Source organism: Diabrotica virgifera, chromosome 5, assembly GCF_917563875.1.
Source record: "Diabrotica virgifera virgifera chromosome 5, PGI_DIABVI_V3a".
In the NCBI taxonomy this organism is placed as follows: Eukaryota; Metazoa; Arthropoda; class Insecta; order Coleoptera; family Chrysomelidae; genus Diabrotica; species Diabrotica virgifera.
Window position 1 is genome coordinate 174,753,059 of NC_065447.1, and position 24,311 is coordinate 174,777,369.

A 24,311-nucleotide genomic window follows, 5' to 3' on the forward strand; every position below is an offset into this window, starting at 1 on the left:
GTCTCAGCCAAACATATTGGTCACCAATCTCCTGACACACCTACAGAACAGAAGACTAAAAAGAGCAGAAACTCTCCACCTCAACAATAGAAACTTATGAATTATATCAATTATTATTGTAAATTTCAAATTAATTCAATTAATGAACAACTAAATTAATTCAATTATTATTGTACCTACTCTTTTAGGTATTCACCACTGGGTAGTTACTTTACTAACTGTGTTACTTTATTAACACTCACATGTATTGTTTTTTGTGTTGTGTAGAATAGATCGCAATAAAATAGATATAAAAAGTATAATGTGTATGTCTACAAATACACAACTAGCTTGTTAAAACTTTTAGGGTTCGTGTATTTTATTTAGGTAGATAAACTTTTTGAACAACCGTTGTATTTTCGCCAATTCCATTAGAAGTTCATGAAAATGCGATGAGCTTTAAAAAATGGACAAACGTACAAGCTAATTTCGAGGTAATAACTCTCCCCAGCGGGCCAAGAAACACATCGAAATCTGGGGGCCATTAGGAGGTCGAATTGGCGGCTTAAGGGAAGAAAAGGCGGGAATGCACACGCAATAGTGCAGCGATCCAGCAATCGATCGTGTTTTGTCTGGTAGGCTTTTAATTTATTGATGACCGGCGTTTCTACGGCCCACTCCGCCTAGGCTCACTCCTTGATTTCGTCTTCGTCGTGTTGTTCCTGTTTGTCTTTCATTTTCTTTCTAATAGGCCAGTATTGCAAGATAAAGATCACCCAGACATTATTTTAGCCAACTTTCAGAAAACAGAATATAGTTTAGATTTAGTTTAGATAAAAATATACTAATATTAGTATATTATGCAACGAGGATTATTTTTACGATGCGAGTATGAGGGATACGACATAAGCGGTGAAGCGGCATAGAAAACGAGCATTATAATGACAAAGCGGCAAATTGTATACATGATTTATTCTATTAACATTCACTACAAATAGCCTTGTCGCCAGGGGGTACAACGGCCTCCTTTATTCAGATAGGATTATTCTCCCAAGGTTTTTATGTATTTTGACCCGTAGAATACGAATTTTTTGGGTAACAGTTGATCTGGATGTCGATAAGATTCTTATAACAAAGAACTTAAGAAATTACATAAGAGCGATTTTTGGCAAACCAAAATTGTTTTGGATTTTTTGGGTCATTCTAAGCAAAAAATGTCCTTACAAGTTTTTTCGTAGGGTGCATAGTTTTCGAAATAAACGCGGTTGAACCGCGTGTTTCATTTTCTTTTCAACAGCCCAGTATTACACGATTAACACACCAAGGCATTATTTGAGCTAGCTTTCAGAATACAGAGTATAGTTAGTTTTTTTTATGAACATATGTTATAGTCAAAGCCCGAATTTCAGACACTCCTATGTTTGACTAGGCAATCCTCAGGTCTGACTGACGCACGGTATTAGTCAGAGCCCGAAATAAATTACAGTTTCGGCCTTTGACTAGTCAAACCTAGGAGAGACTATGTTGGTCAGGCAAAGGTCGAAATTTAATTTTATGAAATTAAATGCTATTAAAATGTCATAATTTGTTAGATTAGGTTTAATAAAACATCATTTTTTTATTTTAATGTTTATTATTTTTATATTGGCCTTATTAAAAAAATTAAAGTTTATTCTCACATGTTGAGGCATTATGGCATTTAGAGTTGCACAATACGTTAGACCTTTTACACTTACGTAATTTGGAAGAGCATTTCTTATTGCAGTAGCTTTTTGTAAATCCTTGTCCTCCAAATTTAGAATCTTTTTTACTAATTTCTCCTAGAAACAGAGACAGCTTAACGTCTGGAACATCTTCGAAATTAGAAAATTTCTCTTTGCATTCTCTTATTTGATTTCTTGAAAAAGTGTGTTTATTGTTCCTTACTTCGTACCAACTCTATATAAACCGTCAATTGTTTTATCTTATATGATACCCAAAATATTTCAAGCATCTCCTTTGGCTCTATCAAAGCTGGGATATGTATTGTTACAGTTTTTTCGATCGAAATTGGAGGACATTTTTTTTCACTTAATTGTTTCATAACATTAGGCTGGGCATGAAGACCTTCAATCGCATTTCCTTTATTTACTTTAATCTTTTCTGTCTGTGCACAACGCATGCTCGAACGCGTGCCAAGGAGATACTCGAAATATTTTGGGTATCAGGTATCGTACAAGATAAAACAATAATTGATGGTTTATATAGAGTTGATACGAAATACAGAACAATAAACACACTTTTTTCAAGAAATCAAATAAGAAAATGCAAAGAGAATTTTCCTAATTTCGAAGATTTTCCAGACGTTAAGCTGTCTCTAAGAGAAATTAGTAAAAAATATTCTAAATTTGGAGGACAAGGATTTATAAAATACCACTGCAATAAGAAATGCTCTTCAAAACCATGTAAGTGTAAAACGTCAAACGTATTGTGCAACTCTAAATGCCATAATGATAATGCCTCAACATGCGAGAATAAACACTCATTTTTTATTTTAATTAAGACAATATAAAAATAATAAACATTGCAATTAAAAAATGACGTTTTATTAAGCCTAATCTAACAAATTACGACATTTTAATCGCTGATCGGGGTTTGACTAGTCAAACCCCGATTTCATAAAATTAAATTTCGACCTTTGCCTCACCAACGTAGTCTCTTCTAGGTCTGACTAGTCAAAGGCCGAAACTGTAATTTATTTCGGGCTTTGACTAAGACCGTCAGTCAGACCTGAGGATTGCCTAGTCAAACCTAGGATTGCCTGAAATTCGGGCTATGTCTATAGTCTATAACATATAATACAACAGATTTACAACAGATTTCTAAGTTTCATTATACGGTACGTAATGCAAAATTATACCAATAAGGAATCAAAATTAAAAAAAAACATGTCAATTTATACTGGGAGGGGGACGCATTTCCATCCAAAATTCATGCCCTCAAATATAACTCCCTACTGTCTCGCATCAACCAACACTTTTTTTAAATAGCAAGTGTGGTCGTAGCACATCATTTGAAACTCTATTCGACACCATTGGTACAATTTTGCGCATGATATTTGACAGCTGAGGTAAAGCGCGTGACGTAGCGAAGATCCCTGTGAGCCAATATTTGTAATGGTAGTTACTATTATATAGTGGATTATTTTGCAAAATTCTTAATTAATAAAAATTAAACGAATTAATTAATTTTTAGCGATTTTTTCCGTTTTTTGAATATTATATATGTATTATAGTTTGTATAGACTACTTTAAACATTTACTCGTTAGTGTCTAGTTTTATTTGCTTTCGTGTATTTGTTTGTTTTGTGTTTGTATCTATTACAAAATGCGCTGTGCAGTTGTTTGATACAATAGTGACAATAAAGATAACTACTTCTTGTAAATGCCAAGAATTGAGTTGTAAGTCTCTATGATTGTTAGAGGAATGTTAGTTATATAAGGAATGGAAATTTTACTATCTATTCATTTTTATTTATTTTTTAAGTATAATATGTTTACGAATGTAATAATGTAGAAATTTACATGAATAAATCTATCTATCTAACAAACATGAAGAGAAGTATCCATTCTCAAATGTGGTCTCGAGGTAAGGAAGTACAAAACTCAAAGAGGTACCACAGAAAATGTATTTTAATAAAAGGTGATAAAAGAACGCGTTTCGGCTCTTCACGAGCCATCATCAGCTTTAAAATACAGGAGCAAAGACGAAAACTGTCCAGACCAGGAAGGAGGAAGAATCTACTAGATTACATTATTTAAGGTTCTATAGGCTTCATTATTTAAAGTTTTAAGTATTGTATTAGACATTAAGTTATATATGAATATAAAAATTCATTAGAAAGATTTTTATGACTTCCACGTTGGGAGGAACCAACGGAGGTTGGTACCTTTTAGTACTAGAATACCTCACAATTTAATAATCCAGTATCAAAAGTGCTTAAAAGTTGAAGGCAAAAAAGTTATGAGATAAAATAACCGTTGCCCTACCCAAAACGAACGCCTATGACCGGTACTAAAAATTTGCAATAGATGGAATCGATTCATTTCTTGAAAGTAAATATGTGTACAAATTTTCATTTTTCTAAATAGAAGCGTTCTAGAGGTATTTAAGAAAAACTAATTACATGGCGCCATCTTCAAAGAGCTCTAGCTCCCTTAGGAAGCATTTACAGACTAGGTGAATTGGGTTAAAATGTCTTAAAATTATCTGAGGAATCTCCTGTCTTCGTTTGTCGGTAGAGTTTCTGGACACCCTGTATATATATATAGGGAAAAGTAATACTATAAATATATAGGAATGGAGATGGTATAACTTTTGTTTAAAAAATTAACGTTGTAAAAAGCGTCTAGTAGAATAACGTCAGTAAAATTTTTATTTGATAAAGGATTGTTAAACATTGTGTATGTGTGTGGCTCTGTGTTTATTTTCTCCAAGTCTCTTTGGGTGAGAATAGAAGAAAAGCTTTTAATGATTAATTAGAAGATATACTTAAACATCATTTTATTTAATAACTTTATGGCTTTTCATTTCCTCAGGTAGCCTTACCTCCTTGGCAGTGTTAGTTGTAGCCCTTAGATGACAGGGTCTTCTAACAATATAGCCAAAAATGGTAACATTGCACCTGTAGTGATCTTTTTCAAAGTTAACAAACAACTTTTTTAACTTGGCTATACTGTACTGATGATGGACCACTTAGTCCGAAACACGTAGGTATATCCAAAAATATATGGAATGATGACCCTTCATCACTTTATATATTTCCATTTATATTCACATTCAATTTGCGAGTTTTTGCCAATAATTTTGCTTATCTATATTTATATATACAGTGCTAGTCAAAAGTCCGTACCCCCTCGTATCTTTTGAACGGATATACCTATAATAGTGAAATTTGGAAGGAGGAAATAAACAGACGTAAGCTTCTTAACTAGTCATGACAGGTGACGTAAGAGTGACAGATGAAGTTACAGAGCCACTGTGACCGATAATTTTAAATGGGACCTTATGGCAAGTGATACCTCGTTTGAAAGGTATTCAAAATACCTATTCAGTCGTACTAATTTTTTTGGGTTTAAGTTGATTTTGATTTTGCCGAATAAATTAAATAGATATAATATTGTAGTTCCGAATTTAATTAATAAAAATTCAAATGTCCGCCTATGGTGTTCTTTTCAAAAAAGTTGACGTTTTTCACTTCTCTAGTAGTTTTTACCTCAACGTCAACCTTTTTGACAAGTACTCATAGGCGAAATTTTGAATTTTTATTAATTAAATGAGAAACTACAATTTTATATTTATTTCATTTATTCATCAAAATTAGCTTAAACTCAAATAGGTAGTTCAGAGAAATAAGGAAAAAAATATCCTGTTGGTGACACATCCCCCTCCAGGCCGAAACCAAATTTTTTTAGTAGTATGGACATCTATATTAATAACCTATATGTTTCCTGCAGCCGATTTTGATGATATACATAGTTATAAACAAATGAAGATCAAAAACGGTAAATTTTCGCTTTTTTCGTCTAAAACCAAAAAGTTAAGTATTTTAAACAAATTTAAGAGAGAGAAACTGATAAATCGTATAAAAAACTTCAATATGGCGTTCGCTGAATATGTCTATCCTTATTGGTTGCTTAGAAAATTGCAAAATAAATCATAAATTTTGAGTTTTTATAAATATTCATAACTTATGTAAATATTAACTTAGAACGTTCTCATTAAACACAATGCTGAGACTTCTGGTGCTTAAATAATACCCTAAATTTCAAAGCAATTAGTCAAATAATTTAAAAGGTATTTAATTTGTTTATCCCAAATTATTTTTTTTTGCAACGCTATAAGTCAGAGAATGATGAAGTTACAATAATACTTTGGATAGTTTATGAAAGAAGAAAATTTATACTATTAACATAATTAAAAAATAACAAAAAATAATTCTAAATACTGCAAAATTATTTTGCAAAAACATGTGAATTAAAAAATGGGGGGGCTAACTTCGTCCCTAATTGTCCTAGGACAATTGTTTTTCTTTCTAAATGGGTATAAAAATTCATTCTTTCCAAATATGAAAAAATAATTTTTGTACGGGTAACGGTTAAAAAGTTATTCTAATTGTTTATAAGTAAACAAAAAATCGACGTGTTTTTGCAAAATAATTTTACACTGATTAAAATTACTTTTTGTATTTTTTTTTTTAATTAAGTCAATAGTTTAAACGTTCTTCTTCCATAAACTGTCAGAAGTCTTACTGTAACCTCATAATTTTCTGACTTATAGTGTTGCAAAGAAAATGAATTTGGGATAAACAAATTAAATAACTTTTAAACTATTTGACCAATTGCTTTGAAATTTAAAATATAATTTAAGCACCAGAAGTCTCAACAATTCGTGTAATAAGAATGTTCTAAGTTCATTTTTAAATAAGTTATGAATATTTATAAAAACTCAAAATTTATGATTTATTTTGCTATTTTCTAAGCAACCAATAAGGATAGACATATTCAACGAACGCCATATTGAAATTTTTTAGACGATTTATGAGATTCCTGCTCTCAAATTTTATTAAAATGCTTAACTTTTTGGTTATAGACGAAGAAAGCGAAAATTTACCGTTTTTTGATCTTCATTTGTTTATAACTATGTATATCATCAAAAGCGGCTGCAGGAAACATAAAGGTTATTAATAAATATAGATGTCCATAATACTCAAAAAATTTGGTTTCGGCCTGGAGGTGGATGTTTCACCAGAAAAATCTTATTTCTCTGGACTAAAACAAAATTAGTATGACTGAATAGGTATTTTCAATACCTTTCAAACGAGGTATCACTTGCCATAAGGTCCCATTTAAAATTATCTGTCACAGTGGAGCTGTAAAGGGGCCATTCAAGTATTACGTAACGCAGGTTGGGGGGGAGGGTAAAAAATCTTCAAAAATTGCCTTACGTAATATGTGAACGCCCCGTTAAGGTGCGTTACGTAGGAGGGAGGGGGGTCAAAAATCTTTAAAAAACCGCGTTACGTAATACTTGAACGCTCCCAAAGTCATCTGTCACTATTACGTCACCTGTCATGACTAGTTAAGAAGCTTACGTCCGTTTATTTCCTCCCTCAAAATTTTACAATTATAGGTGTAACCGTTCAAAAGATACGAGGTAGAGTACGGACTTTTGACTAGCACTGTATACAGAGTGTTTGGTAAAGAGTGGGCCATAGCTTAACCTCAGATTTCTGAGGTTAAAATAGGTCGATTAAGGCTAACTTACCTTAGTACAAAAGTTGATAATAACCGAAATACAGGGGTCAAAGTTAAACTTTTATTTTATTTATTTTTGAATATGGGACAACAACACGAAATTTGGTAAGTGGCGCTGGTATTGTACAATCTACTAAATTCCCGAAGGAAACGAAGGAGCATAATACATTAATCAAAATAAGTGTGTTTTCATTTTTAACTTCAAATATCTCGAAAACTAATGACTTTATCGTTACGAATGAGGAGAATATTATATGCATAGAAAGTATTGGATAATCTAAAAATTATGCTAAATTAGCAGTTTCATCAGTGGCGTAGAATTTGGGAAGGGTCAACCATTCACTTTCCCCTGTCGTACGCCTCTGGTAGTAGCCAGAAACGATTATTTAACATAATTTAGTAGGGTGTAGAGTGCTTACACTTTCTGTCAAGTAACACACGAATATGTCAAATTATTTTAAAGTATTCTTTTTTTTTAAATAATTTATTCTTTATTTAAAACTTTAAGAACTATGTGTGCCCGGTACTATAAAACTATTTGACATATCCTTATGGTACTTGGCAGAAAGTGTAGGTACTATACACCCTACTAAATTATGTTAAATAATCGTTTGTGGTTAATACCAGAGGCGTACGACAGGGGAAAGTGAATGGTTGACCCTTCCCAAATTCTACACCACTGATGAAACTGCTATTTTAGCACAATAGATTCTCCAATACTATCTATGCAAATAATATACTCTTCATTCGTAACGATTTATCGTCATTAGATTTCGAGATATTTGAAGTTAAAAATGAAAAGGCACACTTATTTTGATTAATGCATTATGCTCCTTCGATTTAGCTTCAAATATCTCGAAAACTAATGGCTTTATAGTTACGAATGAAGAGTATGTTATTTACATAGAAAGTATTGGAGAATCAAAAAATTGCACTAAAATAGAAATTCCGCCAGTGGCGTAGAATTTGGGAAGGGTCAACCATTCACGTTCCCCCGTCGCTGGTAGTAGGCAGAAACGTTTGTTTAACATAATTTAGTAGGGTGTACAGTACCAGCACCACTTACCAAATTTCATGTTGTTGTCCCATGCCTGTCAGGAAATATTCAAAACTAAATAAAATAAAAGTTTAACTTTGACACCCTGTATTTCAGTTATTATCAACTTTTGTACTAAGGTAAGTTAGCTTAAATCGACCTATTTTAACCTCAGGAATCTAAGGTTAAGCTACGGCCTATTCTTTACCAAACACCCTGTATATACTTACTTTTAATTACTTTACTGATCTAATCAAATAACGCTCTTCGTCGCGGAGCCCACCAAGCTCCTCGAAAACAAGGAAGTTAGCGACGCCCGCCGTCAGATGCGATGGACAGGACAGGACGTCGACGCACTAACAAGCAAACAAGCTGTGTCCTGAGCTGCAGACAGATGACTAAAAAGTCCTCCTCGAACCTGTTTAAATCAATAACTTTCCTGTAACGACGAAAACTGTAACAAAGATTAATTAAAAGTTTGTTAATAAACTTAAATATACAATAAAGTTAGTAGTGTCCGAAAGTAGGTGGTACAGATGAGATTTGTTCTTATTTTAGGTTAATTTTATTCTCATTGTTGGTATTCAGTACCTATATATTTTTCCCGTTATATTTTCATTGACTTCATGTTGTGAGATTAATAGGCAGCTTTAGATTGTAAAACAGCAGGCATTAACTTAAATTTTTTTATGTCCCTATCCTTCTGCGTCGTGTTTGAAATTCCGTATTCAGTTTCGCTAAAACATAAATGGTTTTCCTAATTTTTGTCTTTTCCGCATTCATTGTTGTCATTGAATATAGTTAACTAACAGTTTACATCTTTGTGGTGCAGATGATACAACTATATGGCGGTATAACACACGGACATAGAAATAACAATAGCATGTGTTGCTATCTACACATACGATGGCCTCTATATAACATAATATGGGGACATCAGAAAAGGATTCTGGATATACACGTTCAGTCTAAAACACGCTGTTCCGAGACATAAACCTGATTCTATGAGCTGAAACTTTCGTTCGTCTTTAACACATGCCGCCACGGCACCCATGTCATCATAATCTTTCCCACATATAATAACCACATAAGCAGACTGAAATGTGTAGTGTGTGTTGAGTAAATGTCTTGTTACTTAATAAAGTCGACTTCATTGTCTTTACAAAGAGACGCTAATTGTATCAGAACGTCTGCGGTCCCTCCGGTCAGGACCGATTCCACAAGGATAGAAATTATTTTTATTTATTATTTTTAATTTAAGTTTATTAAGTAAACAATAGTTTATGTTTTTATTCATATCAGTTATTAGACTATCTATTTAATTTTGTTTTACGTTTGTTTCACATCGCCTTCTCGCCTTATTTATAGACCTTTCAAGCAAAATACCAATCAAACTACCCACGTTGCATAACACTATCCATATTGTTGGTTGTATCCAAGCAGAAGATATTTTAGAACTTGAAAAAAATGAGTGTCGAATATTCCAGCAAATTATTTTAGAATGTTTAGAATGTTAAGTAAAACTAAATACCTAAGAACTTTACGGATATTTGATTTACGTTACGGATATTTTGAATACAATAAATAAAACAACAAATCGATAGATCCCAACCATATTATATTAGCTCATGTAATCTATTATATAAAAGTTTTTTATTCGTCAATTACTTTACAAAACAATCTTTCTTTGTTAGTCGATTTTCTCTACATAACCGTATTTCTCTCTAAATCCGACAACGTGGCTCACCACGTGTGCGTCTGCCTTTGTGCATTCGGTGTTTGTTAGCCTTGAAGCCCTTCGCCGCCGCTTCTCCTGCTGCGTCCTGCGTCGTCCGCGACCACCGTCAACCTGCATCCGACGTCGAGGATGCCGAAAACGACGCCTCGACGACGACGGCGACATTGCACACCGTCGGATACGACGTTCGATGAATCTCCAGGAATGGACTGGCGGTGTTTTTTTAATTTATCTACGGATTTGAACAATATTCAATTATCATTGGGAAATTTATATTGCATAACATTTTTAAATAATTTAGTTCTCCATCATGATTATCACAGAGCACGTAAAATAAAAACAGTCCATCATCTTAAGTTTCAACAATTTCCAATTCTGCTGATCACGTTTCCTTTTTTTCAATTGGCGATCAAAACCACACAATTTGTAGATCGCTGTATATTTTTCTAAGTGTATTTTAAGTGACACAATACATAACAATATCTTTTTCTTCTTCAAGTGCCATCTCTGCGACGGAAGTCGACAATCATCATAGCTATTCGGACTTTAGAGTCGACTGCTCTGAAAAGTTCATTTGATGTACATTCGTATCATTCTCTCAGATTGCGCAGACATAATATTCTATATCTCCCTATGCTGATTTTTCCTAGAAACATTCCCTGTATAATCAATTGGAGCAAGCTATATCTCTCTCAGAGAGAGTCAAATTGGAAACAGTCAGATTCGATTCCAATGCCTTGAATGTCGCCTGGCTATTAAATATATTTTTTATCGATTTGTCCTCTTGATTAGTTGCTACAGGAAAATCTCTATAACATAAATTTCCATGTGGAAGATAGTAAAATATTTACTTAGGCTTCCACTAACTTGAAACTGGTTCTGGAGAGAACTGGTACTGGTCCTGGTGCTGGTGCTGTGTACATCGAGTAAGTTTTAAATCCTGTCGTGTGTCTATTCCGAGGGGCAGTACGTGATGGATTTGTGTTTATGCATGACAACTCACCTCCTCCTCGAACAGCAGGCAGTACAGAATTTTCTGGAAGAAGAAGGAATATCTACATTCCAGTGACAATCGAACTCTCCCGACATGAACCTCATTGAACATGCTTGGAAAATTCTCAAATCACGCATCAAGCAGCGAGACAATCTCCCTATTACACTTCTAGAACTAAAAGATGCTGCTCGTGAAGAATGGGACAGAATTATTCCGCAAGCCCAGCTCGACCAGTTAATCGGCAGCATGCCAAATCGCCTACAGGCATGCATACAGGCCACTGGAGGAAATACTGATTATTAGTTTTATTAAAAATGATTTTTATCTATACTAATTTATTTTTAAATGTAAGTTGTACATTGTAAGTTTTTCACTCCAAGAGATTATAGTTATTTATGTACCAAGTCAGTAAAGTTACTCTTTATCGAACGAGTCTGATATTATGAGCAGAGCGAGTGTAGCGAACAAGGTGAATAACAGACGAGTTCGATAAAGAGTCTTTACTGACGTGGTGCATACAAAATTTTTTTCGCCAATAATTTGATATTGATTTTAACACTTACTTACAATTTACAATTTAAGAAATTTTTAAATTTTAGACGTAACAAAAATTTCATGACAGTGATGACAGATGACGTTTGCATGATGGCTGTTTTGGATTTTTAATCGATAGTTATCAATATTGAGTAATTACTAAATCGGTAAAGTTTTGATTTATCTTATATGGATATAATTACAAAATACTACAGAAATTCACTTTTTGACTAAACATTTAATTATTAACAATGTCGTAAATTTTGTACACTATTTTTAATAATTGGATATTACATTAATATCAGATGTTACCTGGGGCGTATTAATGAAATATTTTAAACATCCATGCTTAAGATAGCATTTTTAGCCGATGTTTCCTTGACGGATTACTTGTAAAGGGCTTTAACCCTCATATTTTTGTAAAACTATATCTTGGTGTTTAGGATGTAAACTTCACGTGAGTGTAACCTACAACTTTTCGTAATCGTAGTCAAAATTTCAAGATCTTTGCATTATTTTACCAGGTTATATTCATTTTAGGTAAGCACTAATGATGATTGGTCAACCAATCGAAAACTAGTTCTGTGATGTAGCCCTTTTTAGGGATTTTAAATATATACCTTTTATAAAGGATTATATTGTTTTCTCCCTATATATCAATTATGATTTCACTACCTGTATCATAATGAACTTCATTATGATACAGATTTTTAACCAATAGAATCGCGATATGGCATTTAAGATAAAGGTGGCGCACGCGCAGTGACCAATGGCGAGTCAAATACATACGCTTTGACAGTTCTCAATATGTAAACAAACTGTCAACCTGACAAACTGACAAACTACTTTTTGTTTGCGTTACAAAATTAATAAATTTGAATATATTTTTTGTTGTAAATGATCATACAAAAATCGTGTATATAACTGGCATTTAATTATCATTATGAAGCTCGTACTCTATACGAAACTCGCCGCTAGGCGGCTCGTTTCGTATCCCTCATACTCGCTTCATAATGACCATCATTAAATGCTCGTTGCATAATATACTATTAAATGTTCGATATTCGGAAAAATAGTATGTATAAATTGTAGGAAAAGCCACCTCGCCGGACGCGAATTTACAAAACCTATACTATTTCAGTCATGGGGGCGACTGAATTCGAGTAGGTTTTGTATGCAGAATATTAGTTACATATCCTATGATATTTCTGTCCAGAAATTAACTGTATCGGTGTAGGATTTATAAGCGAAATTTTTTATTATTATTGAGCAAAAATGTCTATACTGTTTCAGTCATGTAAGTAAAACTAATCAAATATTTATTAAGTGGATTTATTATTATATCATAAAATTTAGATATGTTTTGAAAATTAAAATGAATAATATATATTTGGATAATATTAAAAATTAAAAACAAATGAATAATTACTAATATACGAATATCTACAGTATGTCCCTGTAAGTTGTATATGGAAAACTTTTTTATTATTGATTTTACGAAAAAAAGAAACATATTCTTCATAAAAAGTTCTGCATGGTCTAAAACCGAAGATGCAATCATCTGATATTACTTTTGCATTATTATATCTGATATTACTACTAGAAGGTTTTATTAATAGTATATGAGAAATGTCAAAAAATATGAATTTCTGTTAAGAGTAAAGTATCTTTAGGGAAAAAAATTTCATTTTTTTTCAATTAGAAGAATGTAGTTGCAAATTAGAAAATTATTTTTAAGTACAAACAAATTTTCGTAATAACAATTTTCAATCTTGTGAAATATATAAAGGTACTTTACTCTTGAGACAAATTCATATTTTTTGACATCCCTCGTATACTATTGAAAAAGCTTGATATCAGATGATTGCATCTTCGGTATTAGATCATGCAGAACTTTTTATGAAGAATATATTTTTTTCGTAAAATCAATAATAAAAAAGTTTTCCATATTGCTTTCAACTTACAGGGATATATTGTATATATTCGTACATTAGTAATTATTCATTTGTTTTTAATTTTTAATATTATCCAAATTATATATTATTAATTTTAATTTTCAAAACATCTAAATTTTATGATATAATAATAAATCCACTTAGTAAATATTTGATTACTTTTACTTACATGACTGAAGCAGTATATAGACATTTGCTCAATAATAATAAAAAATTTCGCTTACAAATCCTACACCGATACAGTTAATTTCTGGACCGAAATAGCATAGGATATGTAACTAATATTCTGCATACAAAACCTACTCGAATTCAGTCGCCCCCATTACTGAAATACTATAGGTTTTGTAAATTCGTTTCCCGGACTCTGTATTGCCTTGTCTCGGCTTGCGCCTCGACGACAATCTTTACATCGTCCGGGAATGTTAAGCTTTTCCCACTAGGTACATAATGTACTAGTTTTTAATTTTTTTATTTATTAACAAAACAGTATCTAAATTTTGGGTGATGCATAACTTTTGAGCCTATGTGTATTTTCTAATAATCTATGAATTAAAATTGAATACATATGTGTTCACATTTTTTACATTTTATTAATTTCCGAAATATCCGGCGTCCACCAAATTCGGTCCTGGAAATTTACAGGCGTCTGCGTCTGGGACGCCGCAACATCAAACGTTCATTGCGTTTCCGTTGCGCCCGCTGACCTACTTTCCTTCCTGATGATGGCGACGATGCAACTATCTCTTTCTTTTTCCGTCTCTCCATTCGTCTCTCGCTCCTCTTTGGCCTGATGGGTTATCCCTAATTCGGAGACGCAATGGGATTTATCGGGACAGGACCGGATTGGATGGAAATTCAGTTAATTTATCGACGAATTTAGGTAAAAAAGAACAAAGGATCGTTAGGATTTAGCCGGCGAAAATTTTTCAAGCTTTGAATAAGAGGATTGTAAAATTCCTTTTTATTATTTAGACTTGGAATTTTCAGGAACACCGCCAGAGATAAAGCAAAAAAATATTGATAAAGCATTTGTTGAAATGAATAAAAATATTTAATTGCTTATTAGTCTTCTTCTGACCCCTATATTTTAAAATATATTTTAAAATAAATTCATTTTCTAGTTGTAATGCATTTTCAAGTATACTACACTAGTATACACGCATTTTCAAGTATACTAAGTACACAGGTACACCACATCACAAAACCACTAGTTTTATCCAACAGCCGGACAAACTGGAATACCTTCAGAGATATAATAAAAAATAGTATAAATTTAAACCTACCACTAAAATCTGAGCAAGATATAGAAGAAGCAGTCAAACATCTAACTGTAAAAATTCAACAAGCCGCATGGGAAGCTTCACCTGATATATCATATGCTAAGAGACCGGGCTCATACCCGCTCTATATAAAACCATGATATACGAGAAAAGACAATTAAGAAAAAGATGGCAGACCACCCGTGCTCCAGATGACAAAACTAAATACAACAGAGCATCCCGTCAATTAAAAAAGGTCCTACAGGAACACAAAGAACACGAAATAAACTATTTTCTAGAGAATCTGTCTAGCTCTGAAGAAAAGAACTACTCTATGGAAATTGTCTAAAAAACTCAAAACACAAATCACAAACTAAAGCACCGATAAAAAAAATGATGGCACCTGGTCTTGAAGTGACGAAGAGAGGGCTATCACCTTCGCTGAACATCTTCAGTCAGTTTTCCAATCGCACAAGAGAGAGGTTCCAGAGAACGAAGAGAAATTTATTACAGATATAGCAGATGAACCCTACCAGATGTGTCTTCCCACCAGAAAAGTTAAAATTACCGAAGTTGAAGAAGCAATCAAAAACCTAAATACAAAAAAAGCACCTGGATGCGACCTGATAACAGGACTAATTCTCAAAGAACTACCTGAAGAAGCAATAAAGCTACTAATGTACATATAGAATGCTGTCCTAAGATTGTGCTACTTCCCCTCCCAATGGAAGGTAGCACAAATTATTCTAATTCACAAACCCAACAAAGACACAACCCAACCTTCATCCTATCGTCCTATTAGCCTTCTGCCTTTACCCTCCAAAGTGTTTGAGAGGCTTCTCCTGAAAAGAATAGACATTGTCATTACAGAAAAAAACCTAATACCTCATTACCAATTCGGATTTCGACAACAACATGACACAATCGAGCAGGTCCATAGAGTAGTCAGAACCGCAAGAGATGCACTCGAGAACAAGAAATATTGTACAGCAGCCTTCCTGGATGTTTCCCAAGCCTTCGCCAAGGTATGGCATAAAGGTTTAATATCAAAACTTAAAAGACAATTGCCTCATCCAATCTGCATGCTCCTACAATCATACCTCACCGGCAGATCGTATCAGATAAAACTAGGGGAGGCCCTCACTACTCTACATACCATCCACTCTGGCGTACCCCAAGGAAGTGTCCTTGGACCCACACTCTACCTCCTGTTCACAGCACATATACCAACTTCAGATCGTACAACATTTGGAACATATGCTGATGACACAGTCCTAATGGCTTGCCACGAAAATCCGACCTTAGCTTCACAGATACTACAAAGTCACTTAAATAGACTTGAAATATGGTTTAAACTGTGGAGAGTCAAAGTTAATAGCTCCAAGTCAACACACATTACATTTAAGGAAGGGAATCCAGCTGTAACATTTAACAACACACCACTGCCAATAAGATGTGATAGAGCAAGACCTCAATGTGCCATCCATAAAAACAGTAATAACGGAATATTACAAAAAATATTCCAAGAGACTAGAATCTCATCCAAATGAGTTAGCCAGCAACCTTACTGATGACCACAATGATGTACGACGCCTGAAGAGATTCAAAGTAGTGGATCTAGCAAGAAGATTCGAATAATCTGTGATAACTAAACTTATTTTAATTTGTTTTAATTTAATTTATGTAAAGAGGGTGATCACTGGATCTCCCTCTACAGGTCAAAATTTTCAATTTTTGTCAAATAATTTACCTATTGTTCTCAGTTGAGGACAGATTGTAAATATTACAACATTAAATAAAAAAAAAAAAAAAAAAAAAAATAGACTTGAAATATGGTTTAAACTGTGGAGAGTCAAAGTTAATAGCTCCAAGTCAACACACATTACATTTACATTAAGGAAGGGAATCCAGCTGTAACATTTAACAACACACCACTGCCAATAAGATGTGACGTCAAATACTTGGGGATTTACCGAGACAGCTGCCTAACATGGCAAAAGCTTATTTGGAACAAACGACTGCAACTGAGACTCGTTGATAGAAAGATGTACTGGTTCATGAATTAAAAATCACGCCTAAGTCTAGACAATAAACTTCTGATCTACAAATGTGTACTGAAACCCATCTGGACGTACGGCATCTACATCTGGGGAACTGCCAGTGAAACAAATTTACTCAAGATACAGCGCTTTCAATCAAAAGTTCTCAGGCAACTGTGCCAAGTTCCTTGGTACATTTCCAACGATAATATACATAGGAATCTCCAAGTCCAAACCGTCAAAGAAGAAATTGTTTCTCTGTGCCCGAAGTACCACAATAGACTACAGGTTCACCCAAACACATTGGTCACCAATCTCCTGACACCCCTACAGAACAGAAGACTAAAAAGAACACACTCTTGACCTCAACACTAACTGATCATTCCCACTTATTACTATTGTACTATTCAAATTAATTCAATCAATTTATTAATAACTGTACTAATTCAATCATTATTGTACTCTCTTAGGTATTCACCACTGGGTGAATACTGACTGTGTCACACTCTTAACACTCATATAATGTATTGTTTATTATTTTTTATAAAATAGATTGCAATAAAATGGATGTCACAAAAAAAAGTATACTACACTACAACTATGTATTGATTGCCTGCCATTGGTATCTTAGCTCCAGACCGTGCTAATCTAATCTTATAAAAGCCTAATGCGACAAGTCACGTAGTTTGTCCGGGGCATTTGTCAACATATAAACATTAAAAAATTACGTTAAATAAACGTCATTTTATTTTTTTATATCTTTTTTAACAGCTCCAGAATAACTGAACCGATTTAGCTAATTTCGATTTTGAAACATTTGTAGAAATCAAAGGAAGGTTTAAAAGGGGAGAAAATGTGATGAAATTTTAAATAAAATGTTAAAAGCAACAATGATATTTTCATATACAGTTATACAAAACTCCTTTAGATTTCCGTCGGTAAAAACTGCAGCTACCTTCGCGTCTATTTATTTTTTACGTTGACCGCGATTGAATTCGAATCCCTACCACTGAGAAATTTTTAAATGCCCAACTTTTTTATATTCTCTTCCACATTTACTTCATATTTAACAAAGCCTGTACTTCTTATAGCTACTCAAGATTGATGAATTGATAAATTGATGATGAATAAAATAGACTAAAATAAAATAGGTAATCTTCTTTTATTCGTGACAAACCAGTAGTTTTATTTTTACAATATAATAATAATCAAAATTAAGTAATTAAGCATGAATATAAGATAAAAATGAAAATATAAATAATAAATAAAAATCCACGGGGAAAAAATTACTCTAGTTGGCTCTATATACCATATATCACAAAAAAGACACTTTGTAAAAGGTATATTTAAAATTCCCTAAATAAGGGTTACATTAAATCACAACACGTTTTCGGATTAAAAATCCATCATCAGTGTTACTAAATGCCCTAAAATAAGTATAACCTAATAAGTTAAGAAAAATGATTTAATTAAAACGTTGACTAAGGTTAAAAATGCAAGAGTTACAATAATATGCATGTCTGAGCCACCAAAATATTTTGGGTAAAAACCCTTTAAATGTTGAAAATTTGTAAGATATACTACATATTTTTAATATATATTTAGTGATGTTGCAAATATTCCTGGATATTACCCAGGGCAACATAGGATTATTCCCACGTGGTTACTGGATACAAAAGGACCTTAGAAGGATGTCGAAGACAAACTATCTTCTAAAAAACATTTTCTAACGTTGCATTGACAGTTTGTCTTGTTGCTCATAAATAAAGTCCGGATTATAAGCATTTTGCTTTGTTTGCTTTTTTTGCTTATTATTAGGATTTTTAGTAAAAATGCTTTTTTTAAAGATATGTTGCTTATCTTTGTTTATATTACTTCTTATGATAAACTATAAATAAATTTCATGCATTACTTCCTGTCTTAAGCAAAATTCTATAAGTATACAGAGCTATAAAACCCTAATAATTTAAAACCCTAAATTTAATATAAAGCCATAAGAATTTTAATCCCTTAGGCTTAGGAGATAAACGGAAAAACCCATCGTTATACCTGTCTATGTAACAAACTAATATTTGTCTGCAGAAAGTCCAAATTTATTATATTGTAAAATACCTTTCGGTAGTATCGGTATTACATTTTTGTCTAAATTTAAATACGCACCAACACATCTGCAGATGTTGAAAGAACTTTTTCTACGTATAAATAATATGTCTACAGATAGAAGTTATAGCTTTTTACAAGAAAATTGTGAAAAACATATTTTTGTTAATTAAAAAAAATTAAACTAATGGCCATGAATAGAAAATATATTAATATGTTAATTATTTTTCGATTTTTTTATTATATTATAGTTTAACAATTTTGTAATTTTTTATTTATTGTTAATAATACGATAATTAAAAATAAATGTAATTTAATGTACTTTATTCATATTTATATCATTATATCCATGTTTACTTACAGGTTTTTTTTCCTTGAACCTTGTTTATTTTATAAAAAACTTTGCTTATTTTTGCGACATTTTTTGCTTATATAAGTGCTTATTTTGACGGTTCTGTCATGCTTATAATCCGGGCTTTACTCATAAAGTACCTTAAATGAAACGTTTATTCTACTTCCTGAAAAAAGTTGATTTGAGGGTTACAACTATAATGGGATTTATCTCATTATTAAGATCTTCTAAAAATACCTAAATTAACTAAAGTATTCGTTAGATATTTATTTATAAAACAATAAACATTACGCATATTTGTTACAAGAATAAAAAACCGCTAAACGCCGTAAAAATGAGTGGCGCATAAAATATTCCAGCTACAAAAGATCTGATATGAATATTACGTGGCGCGAAAATGGATTTTCATTTGATGCAAAACAAAATTCTAGTTTTATTTTAAAAGATTTTTCCATAATATTTGCTAAATTTGAAGTAAACGCGCCACAAAAGAGTAACTTTGATACAGTTTGAATTTTGAAACTCTTTTGTGGCGCGTTTACTTCAAATTTAGCAAATATATTGGAAAAATCTTTTAAAATAAAACTGGAATTTTGTTTTGCATCAAATGAAAATCCATTTTCGCGCCACGTAATATTCATATCAGATCTTTTGTAGCTGGAATATTTTATGCGCCACTCATTTTTACGGCGTTTAGCGGTTTTTTATTCTTGTATCAGGAGTTTTTCAAAGTTATTTATAAATTAAATGTATGAAGTTGAATACAATGTTCCTCTATTACACGTCAAGCTTTATAAATGGTCACCTTTGTTGTATTATCTCCCAAATGATCTAGTGTCCATCGAATGTATACTAGATTTTTTTTATTCGAAATAGATTGAAAAAAAAATATTCAGATGGCCGGTAAATGAAGTCTGATTGCCCGTTGCCAGATCAAATTTAGCGTCGTAACCACTACAACTACATAAACCATTTCGGGAATAATCGTTAATTGGATTATACTTTTGTAGCTTAATAACTTCTAAACGGCTTAACCGATTTTGATTAGTAAATATGAGTTTGAAACGTATTGACCAGTAGTGTCTCATGGATCTAAGGTCAAGTATGATAACTGAAGCTATTACAGGAATTATTGAGCTTGAGAAACCGTTTTTCCCACAGGAAATAGATTTTATCATATTTATGAAGCCTATAACCTAAAAAATTCAAATTTTCCGGGATATGAGGTATACACCGTTAAATTAGTCTTGAGTCCTTCTACAAACGCTAAGTTATTGGCGCAATTCGTAGGTTGAAATGTTGAGTAATTGTCGAAAAACCAAAATTTTCAAAGTTTAGTTTTTCAGTTTTTCGGCTATACTGAGCCGTGTGTATGTCTGATCCTGACGGCTTAAACACCATTTGAAAGCTTAAGTCAACACTATTAATTTGATGTATTTGCGGTTCTCCTGGCTCTTCTTGATCCGAATAAATATACCCCCAAAACATATGCCGTTTTGTACCTACCAAGTCCTATAGCTGGCTTATGGGTGGTCAAAAGTCACAAACTACACCGGTTCTAAATCGGCCCTGACCCCCTCTTCAAACACAGAGGAAATATATCAAATCGGTTTAACTTTCAAACACACATACATACAACCACAAACATTTTCCCTTTTTTAAATAAAAATTAAGTCACATTTCTAAGCTCTATAACTTTTGAATCGTATAACCGATTTTCAAAATTAGACATGCGTTGGAAAGGTAATGATCAGTTTTATTAGAAGCCGCAAAGGTTGGACTTAAATTTTTAAAGTTTTTGGGAGTTGTGGGGACGAGAACGAAAAACAGACCCTAAATAGGAAGGGCCGTAAAATCTACACTCTTGGACCAAAATCGATGGTTGACATATAAATGGGTGACTTTTTTTTCTGAACTTTAAGATGGGACTTGGCCCAATTTTCAATTCAGTCAGATTTAGAAAATCGAAAATTTCGTGTATATATAGTGTTACGTGTAGGGGGGTGTGGGTGTGCGCTACTGGCGAGAACTGCCGTTCTCTGGTAATGTTCAAAATTAGACATGCGTTGGAAAGGTAATGATCAGTACTGTTAGAAGCCGCAAAGGTCGGACTTAAATTTTCGAAGTTTTTGGGAGTTTTGGGGACCAGAACGAAAAACAGACCCTAAATAGGAAGGGCCTTAAAATCGACACCCTTGGACCAAAATGGATGGTTGACATATGAATGGGTGAGTCTTTTTCTGAACTTGAAGATGGGAGTTGGCACAATTTTCAATTCAGTCAGATTTAGAAAATTGAAAATTTCGTGTATATAATAGTGTGGCGTGTAGGGGGGTGTATTTCTGCGCCACTGGCGAGAACTGTCGTTCTCTGGTAATTTTTTCGATATAAAACTAACAGCTTCGATAACCAATAAATCGAAAACTATTAATTTTATCAAAAAAATGTATAATGAACATTTTTTGCTTATAATTAATATTTTTACCAGCATTTGCTGTCAAAATATAATAAAAAATTTCCACTCTCGAGATGAGGTGGCAACCACCCCATGGTAAAAGCGTCTTTCGGCATCATATAGATTTTAATCCTTGGACTATCCACTACTTGTTTCATTTGTCAAATTTTCAAGCAAATCTATCCATTCTGTAAAAATTGCGAAGTGAAAAATTTCAGTTCCTGGACTAATTATACTTTTGGAGCTCTATAACTTCTGAACGGTTTACCTGATGTTGATCACTAAACATGAATTTGAAACGTATTGACAATTAGTAGCTGACGCATCCAAGATCGAGTATGATAACTGAACGTATTACAGGAATTATTGAGCTTGAAAAACCGTTTTTCCCATAAGAAATAGATTTGATTATACTTATGAAGCCTATAACTTAAAAATTCGAATTTTCCCAGATATGAGGTTTACACCGTTAGACGCGTCCTGAGTCCTTCTACAAACGCTCAGTTATTGGCGCAATTCGTAGGTTGAAATTTTGAGTAATTGTCGAAAAGCCAAAATTTTCAAAGTTTAATTTTTCAGTTTTTTGGCTCTGGTGAGCAGTATGTATGTCTCAGATTGATCGCTTAAACGCCATTTGAAAGCTTAACTCAACCCTATTGATTTGGTGTATTTGCGGTTTTCCTGTCTTTCCTTGAACCTAAGATATATACGCCCAAAAAATATGCTATTTTGTATCTACCTAGTCCTCTAGCTGGCTTACGGGTAGTCAGAAGTCAAAAATTAGACCGGTTCTGAATCGGCCCTCACACCTTCTTGAAACACAGAAAAAAAAATTCAGATCGGTGTAACTTTTCCACACACATACATACATACATACATACATACATACATACATATCCACAAACATTTTCCATTTTTTAAATAAAAATTGAGTCATATTTCTGAGCTCGATAACTTTTGAATGGTATAACCGATTTTCAAAATTAAACATGCGTTGGAAAGGTAATGATCTGTGCTATCAGAAGCCGCAAAGGTCGGGCTTAAATTTTTGAAATTTTTGGGAGTTTTGGGGACGAGAACGAAAAACAGGCTTTAAATGGGAAGGGCCGTAAAATCCACACCCTTGGACCAAAATGGAGAGGTAACATATGGATGGACGAGTCTTTTCCTAAACTTTAAGATGGGATTTGGCCCAATTTTCAATTCAGTCAGGTTTAGAAAATCGAAAATTTCGTGTATATATAGTGTCGCTTGTAGGGGTGTTGTGCGCCACTGGTGAGAACTGTCGTTCTCTGTGGATAATAATTGCAAAGTAGAACACCTCAGTTAAAGTCCACGTTTTGCTTAGATCAACAAGGTCGATTATTCATTTTGACACACTAACGAGAATATATACAAACATATTTACAAAACGAAGTATTTGATAAATATGGGAACACGATAAGATTTGAGTAATTAGTGGGTCAGTCGAATTAGTTAGTTAGATTTGGGAGGTTGCTGCCGTTAGAGCAGAATAATGTAATCACCTATCAACTGAATACATTTATATGGTATTACTTCAAATAAATAAAGTAGTTATGAGTACATAGTGTATTCCTGATAGTCAACCCATCACCAGAGAAGTTAAATCATCCAGTTACCACCATACAACCTTCTACCTTTCAACCGTCGATATTAAAACCTATTATATGGTAGGGGATCCCAAGCGGGGATTTTTGCAGTTACTCGAGCGCGTCAGAAAATCACATAGGAAGAACCCTTGTACCCTTTAAATGTACCCCTACCATATATGGACTCTTAATACAAGGCAGTTCGTTAAGGGGGGTCCGAAAAAAAATCTATCCTTAGGAAAACTTGAAATCGTCAGATTAAGATAAGGTTTATATTAAGTACATGCAGAACAGTGTATATTTAAAAAATCTGACGATCTGAGCGAGTGTATGGAAATGGGCGAGTCACAAAGTTTCACAAAATAAAGCGAATATTTCGCGAAATGAACGTCAGATCGAAAAATTGAAAAATACGTGTTCAATATTTTTCAAAAATGTATTGAAGGATACCAAACACGACCGACCACGGAGAGGGGTGGGATGTAATTGTAAAGTTTTAAATAGGAACCCGGCGATATTTCGCGAAATGAACATCAGATCAAAAAACTGAAAAATATATGTTCAACATTTTTTAAAAATCTATCGAATGAAATCAAACACGACCACCAACGGAGGTAGGGTGGGGGGTTACTTTAAAATCTTAAATATGAGCCCCCATTTTTTATTACAGATTTGGATTCCTTTCGTAAAAATAAATAACTGTTATTCGAGAAATTTTTTCGAATTATGGATAGATGGCGTTATAATCGGAAAAAAAGATTGTTGGAAATAGAAAACTAAATTAAAAAATGGAAAGTTCCCATTAAAATGGAAAACTTAACTTTTTTTGGTTTTAGGACTTAATCTTCAAAACGCAATATGTCCCTATAACGCTCGAGTAACTGCAAATTTAGCATACCTACTTGTCTCCCCCACTAATAGTTTTTAATTTCAAACAACTTTTCATAATAAAAATTTTCGATATT